At 41.7% G+C, this 6,414-nt stretch overlaps 1 pseudogene; it reads right to left on the bottom strand.

Annotated features, from left to right (window-relative positions):
• Nucleotides 1–4,351: 4,351 nt before the first annotated feature.
• Nucleotides 4,352–5,670, bottom strand: LOC102860287 (annotated as a pseudogene).
• Between the last annotated feature and the right edge of the window lie 744 nt (nt 5,671–6,414).

The following is a 6,414-nucleotide window of genomic DNA, read 5'->3' as shown; positions in this document are numbered from 1 at the left end:
AGTGGCCAGAACAGAGAACAAGGAAACACTGCATGGTTCAAAATCAGGAAAGAGTGTGTTAGGGATGGATCTTGCCTCCATACCTTTACAATCTACATGCAGAAATATCGTTCAGGAGGCTGGACTTTATAGGAAAGAATATGGCTTCAGGATTACCTCACCAATAACCTAAGTAATGCAGATGATACAACCTTGCTCCTTTAACTGAGAAGCACCTGAAGTGTTTGCTGCAGAAAGTCAAGGACTGTAATCTTCAATATGGATTGAAGCTCAGTATCAAGAAGACAAAGATTCTCATCCCTAGGCCAGTTGGCAGCACCAGGATAAATGGAGAAGAGATTGAGGTTGTTAACAGCTTCATCTTGCTCAACCCCACAGTCAACACGGTTGGCACTGGCAGTCAAGAATCAAAAGTCAAATTACTTTGGGGAAGGCTGCTGTCAGGGACATCTCCAAAGTGCTGAAGAACAATGTCAGTCTAGAAATTAAGGTACTTTTGATTCAGGCCATGGTCTTCACAATTACTTGCAATGCATCAGAGAGCTGAACAGTGACTGACGTTGACAGAAGAAGAATTGATGCTTTGATTTGTGGTGCTGGAGAAAAGTTTTGAACATACCATGGACTGCCAAGAGAACAAACTGGTTTATTCTTGAGAAAGTGAAACTTGTCTGCTCCATGGATGCAAGAATTTTGAAACTCCTTCTCACATCCTTTGGGCATGTAACCAAGAGGGACCAAACCTTGGATAAGGAAGGACATTATGCTTGGAAGTGTGGTGGGACAGCACAGAAAAGAAGACCCCAGATAAAATGAATTGACAGAGTAAGTGACGTAAAAATGTATGTGTGTTGGAGACACTGAGACTAGCTCAGGAGACCAGAGTTAGAGCTAATTTACCTAGGGTCACTATGAGTTGCAAGTGAGTGGAGAGCAGTTTGCTGGTGATGTTCTTGTAATCATATTTTAAACTAAGAATGTTTACAGTAGCATTGTTTCCTACAACATTGTATCTACTAGTGCACATATTTACATTGCAGCATTATTTCAAGTAGTTAAAAATTGGAAACAAATATCCACCTTTAACAGAACAGTTTTGATGGTAACTAAATATATAAAAGCCAGTGCTACCACTTGGATACATAACCACTTTGTAGGACAGAGTAGAACTGCCTCCTATGTTTTCCAAGGCTGTGGTATAGCTATCATCTTTCTCCAAACAGCTACTCAGATTGAGCTGCCTACGTTCACCTAGCAGCTGACTGCTTAAGCCACTGTGACACATGAGGGATTCTGTAAACTAAACAACTCACTGCCATCAAGTCAGGCTACTCAAATGTGTGGCCGCCCTCCATCAAGAGTCCAGAGCTTTAAGTCTCTACCAAAGGAGAATGCCCATCTTCCTGACCAGTAGTGTAATGCCTAACACACTGTGCCACTAGGACTTTTTTGGACTCTGGTAAAAACAATACAGTTAGGTCTCTAAAAGCAGTGACAGAATCTGTATATTTTAAAACATAGGGGGAAAAGACAAGTTGCATAAAGTAAACAAATTGTGTATGAACAGAATATTCTCTGATCTTCTCTCATTCCCTTTTCAGTTTATATCATTGCCATTTTTACTGTATTTCTTTCATAAATTAGATTAAGGACAAAATATTTGATTCTTTAACATTGCTGGAGAGCTGTTCCTGAGTTGACAACAGAATGTCTTTTCCTCTGTCTTCTCCATTGATCACATATTTGATTATGTCCTTGCTACTGTTGTGCCAGTCCATCTGCATGAGCATTTACTTGTCTTTGCTGGCCTTCTGCTTCACCAGAGTTGGTGTCCTCCCACCAGTTTGTCTCTCCTGATGATCAAGTAGGGCAGGGTTCATTTGTGACCTGTTAACTGGTCACTGGTGCCATCTTCAGGATCCCTGAAATGCTGAGCCACTGTGTATTTTGAGTGCTTTCCAACAACAGAGAATATCCTACTGTGATCTATGATATTTTCATTGGCTAATTTGCAGAGTTTAATTGCCAGTCTGGAAGTGTCACGGAAACCATTGATGACTTTGAAATTTGAGATTCTGGTAGCAAAGATTCCAGCATCATTGCGACGCATAAGCCTCCCTATGTACAACAGCCTTAAACTCTGCTCTGTCCTGTGCCAGTCGCACTGTCTCCGATACACCCATCCCGATTTCCCCAGTCACTGAATGAGTCCACCTCATAGAGGGCCTTCCTCTCCTGTGCTGTCCCTCCAACCTCCCAAGCATGATGTCCCTCTCCAAGGACTGGTCCCCTCCTTACAACATGTCCAAAGTATGTTAGATGAAACCTCAGAATCCTTGCCTCCAAGGTGCCGCTGGTTTAACCCTCTCTAGGATGAATTTGTTTTCCTAGCAGTCCATGGTATTCTCAATACTCTTCTCCAGCACCACAGCTCAAAGGCATCAATTCTCCATCTATCCTCCTTAGTCACTGTCCAACTCTCTAATGCATCACAAGTGATGTAAAGACCGTGGCCCGTATCAGATGCACTTTAGTCTCCAGAGAGACACCATTGCTCTTCAGAACTTTGGAAAGGTCCCTAAGAGCAGACTTTCCCATGACAATACGTCTTTTAATTTCCTGGCTACTGGTGCCAAGAGTATTGACTGTGGAGCCAAGCAGACTAAAGTTGTGAACAATCTCAATCTCTTCACCATCCATCCTGATGCTGCCAGTTGGTTCAGTGGTGAGAATCTTTGTCTTCTTCACATTGAACCTCAATCCATATTGAATAACAATCCAATAGTATGACAAAATAATAAATTGTTGGTGCATTATTATTATTGTTATTATTAATTTTTTTTCACCATCGTTTGCAGCACAGGGCTATGGTTATTTATCAGGTATTTAGTTAGGTCCCAGAATGTAATGAAAATCATGCTAATAAGAGTATAGTGTGTAGTATGTAACTTTAACAAAAATCTCCCTGTAGCTGTTGGTCTGCTGCACACGAGGGGCAAAATCACAGACTGGAAGGAGTACTTTTCACACCAAGGAGCTTGCTCTTGATTGAGTTTGCATTTCCTTGCTTAGTCCTTGCCCATTACTCGTTCTTGCAGGATTATATTCAGACTTCTCTTTCCTTGGTGCTTATGTGGAGAGGTCTAGGATCTCAGACCTGCTCATGCAACCATCTTCCCATAATTCCTATGATAATGTGCATTTCTGTTTTAAAAAGTCTCCTTGTCTGCAAGACTAACAGAAATGTGAGGAAAATACTCTTTGGATAAGATAGGACTTTACTTCAAAAAAGAATGGAAAAGGCATTGAGAGGAATTTAATGAAATAGTCAAATAACTTTCTCCTAGCCTCACCACTTTACATTTTGCATGCTTGCTTTATATGTTTCTCTCTTTATTTCCATTTACATGTACTTGGAATAATATTTTTGTCATGCTCAATTTAACAGTGGTACAATATTTTCATCTAATACATAACTATATTCACAATAATTCTAAAAATGTCCTTCGTAACTTTTTAGAAACCCTCAAATCCAGTAATATATAACACAACGCATTTAGTTGTCATGTGTCTCTAGTATTCTGTAAATTGACCTTTTTCCCCTTTCATAATACTGATATTTTTAAATATTTTTACCTAACTTTCTATAATAGAATACCCCAAGATTGATATTATCTTGTTTCCTCAGTACTAGAATCAAGATTAATATTTTCACAGAATTACTGCATAGATGATTCTCCCAGCCCTCATTCATTTTTACATCAGGATGTATGTTAGTTCATCCTCTCATCAGTGATATTAAATTTGATCTCATGGTTAAAGTAATGTCTCTCTGGTTGTAATGATACTCTTGAAATTGAAACTACACCATAATCAGTGAATATCTTGTTCTACAACACTCTTTCATCCAATAGGTTTCCTCTCATTTAATCATTAGCCTTGCCAGAATCCGTTGTTAATTAGCTCAAATTGATTCTGACTCATAGTCACCCTTCTGGTTTCCAAGACGGTAGATCTTTAAAGGAGACTACCCATCTTTCTCCTATTGATTTGTTAGTGCCTTCATACTACTAGGGAAGGCATGCAGCCCTGTTGTTCCCAGCAAAACATGTTATAGGCACCTCCAGCAGAGCGCCTTCTTAATACATTACTTATGAGTACATTTTTTTCAACAAACAACAATTATTTATTGAACTCCTGCTATGTGCCAGACACTGTTCTAGAACACCCTCAAGGAGAAAAAGAAAAAAGATAGAGGCAGAAATGCAAATTCTGAGGGAGAGGAAAGAGGAGGTTGAGGAAGAAGGCTGAGGGAGCTGAGAAGCCTGGAGTGGTAGTAGGACACTCTGCCTTAAGCCTTCTTTTTAGTCTCTTCACTGAAATCTTCTTCCTCTTCTGTTGTGGCATCTTGGTGTTGTTGGTACTCAGAAACGAGGTCATTCATTTTGCTCTTGGCCTCAGTGAACTCCATCTCGTCCATACCCTCATCAGTGTACCAGTGGAGGAAGGCTTTCCGATGGAACAAGGCGGTGAACTGCTCTGAGATGCACTTGAAGAGCTCCTGGATGGCAGTGCTGTTGGCAGTGAAGGTGACTGCCATCTTGAGGCTATGGGGCAGATATAACAGAAGTCTTGATGTTGTTGGGTATTCATTCCACAAAGTAGCTGCTATTCTTATTCTGTGCTTCTACTCATCCACCTCATTCATGGACATGCATCCTCAGAAGACAGCAGCCACAGTGAGACAGTGGCCATTGTGGGGCCACAAGCAGCCATATGTTCTTGGCATTGAAAACTTGCTGGGTGAGCTCAGGACATTGAGGGCCAGGTACTACTGACTACCACGGCTGGTTAGTGGGGCAAAGCCAGGCATGAAGAAATGGAGATGGGGGAAGGGCACCATGTTGACGACCAGCTTGCGGAGGTCAGCAATGAGCTAATCAGGGAAGCAGAGACAGGTGGTGACACTGCTCATAGTGGCTGAGACAAGGTGGTTGAGGTCTCCGTAGGTTGGTGTGGTCAGCTTGAGGGTACGGAAGCAGGTATTGTAGAGGGCTTCATTATCAATGCAATAGGTCTCGTCTGTGTTCTCTACCAACTGGTGGACAGAGAGGATGGCATTGTAGGGCTGAACCACAGTGTCGGATACTTTGGGTAAAGGCACCACACTGGAAGTATTCACGATGCGGTCAGGGTACTCTTCTCTGATCTTGCTGATGAGCAAGGTGCCCATTCTGGAGCCTGTGCCTCCACTGAAGGAGCTGGTTAGCTGGAAGCCCCACAAGCAGTAACAGCTCTCAGCCTCCTCCTTCTCACATCCAAGATGGAATCAACCAGCTTGGCCCCTTCTGTCTAGTGGCCCTTGGCCTACTTGTTGACTGCCCCAGACTGACCAAAACCAAAGTTGTCTGGTTTGAAGATCTGGCCAAAAGGACCTGAGCGAACTGAGTCCATGGTTCCAGGTTCTAGATCCACCCACATAGCACAAGGAACATATTTGCCACCTGTGGCTTCATTGTAGTACTCTGAGATGTGATCCAGCTGCAGGTGGCTGTCCCCATTGTAGGTGCCAGTGAGGTCGATGCCATGTTCATCACTGAGCACCTGCCAGAACTTGGCACCAATCTGGTTGCCACACTGACCAGCCTGGATATATACAGTTTTCCGCATGGTAGAAAATTAATATTTGCGTGTTTGGGGTTTGTTGTTTTGTGTGTTTTTTTCCCTTTCCTCGGGTGTGTGTGGGGCAAAAGAACTATGTATAATTTTTTTTTCTTTCTCTATGGATCGAAGCCTGCGAGGATGGAAAGTGTGCCAGAGGCTGGAGCAGCAAGATCTGAACATGGGATCAGGAAGGTTCAAAGAGGGAGAAAGGAGTTTTTAGTACATTATTACATACCACATTAGTGGATGCAACGTCATTTACTTTCTACTTCTAAGATATATGTTAAACTTTAAAAAAATCAGTTCTTAAAAGATGGCCACTGATTACAGTGGTTTCTTGCCCTTTTTGTTTAGAGTACTTTAGGAAATATGTGAGAGATAAGTGGTCAGAAGTTGTTTTAACCTTTAACAAAACGTTAAACCCTTAGAAAGTCCCATAAGAGCTAAGGCCCTGGAAAAAATAAGAGGAAAGTTTATCAGCAGTGTCAGTAATTAGATTTAGATAATTAAATGTCTGTTATTAGTCCCATAGTTGCCCCAGTTTCTAGAATTCATTTGGGAACTCTCTTTCTGCCTTATAACTGCCTTTATACACTCACTGTCTGACATAGTGTCGGTATGCTTCAGCATTTAGAGAGAAAGTTACTGTTGTTGTTGTTGTTGTTATGTGCTGTCGAGTCACTTGTGACTCATAGCAATTAAAAAAAAAATCCATTGTGAAATTTGAGATGCCAGCAAAAAGTTAGGTTG

Source organism: Elephantulus edwardii, unplaced genomic scaffold, assembly GCF_000299155.1.
Source record: "Elephantulus edwardii isolate Elephantulus edwardi_28Jun2011 unplaced genomic scaffold, EleEdw1.0 scaffold00010, whole genome shotgun sequence".
Lineage (NCBI taxonomy): Eukaryota > Metazoa > Chordata > Mammalia > Macroscelidea > Macroscelididae > Elephantulus > Elephantulus edwardii.
Note: the sequence above shows the minus strand (reverse complement) of the source record. Positions and strands in the feature narration are given on the sequence as shown.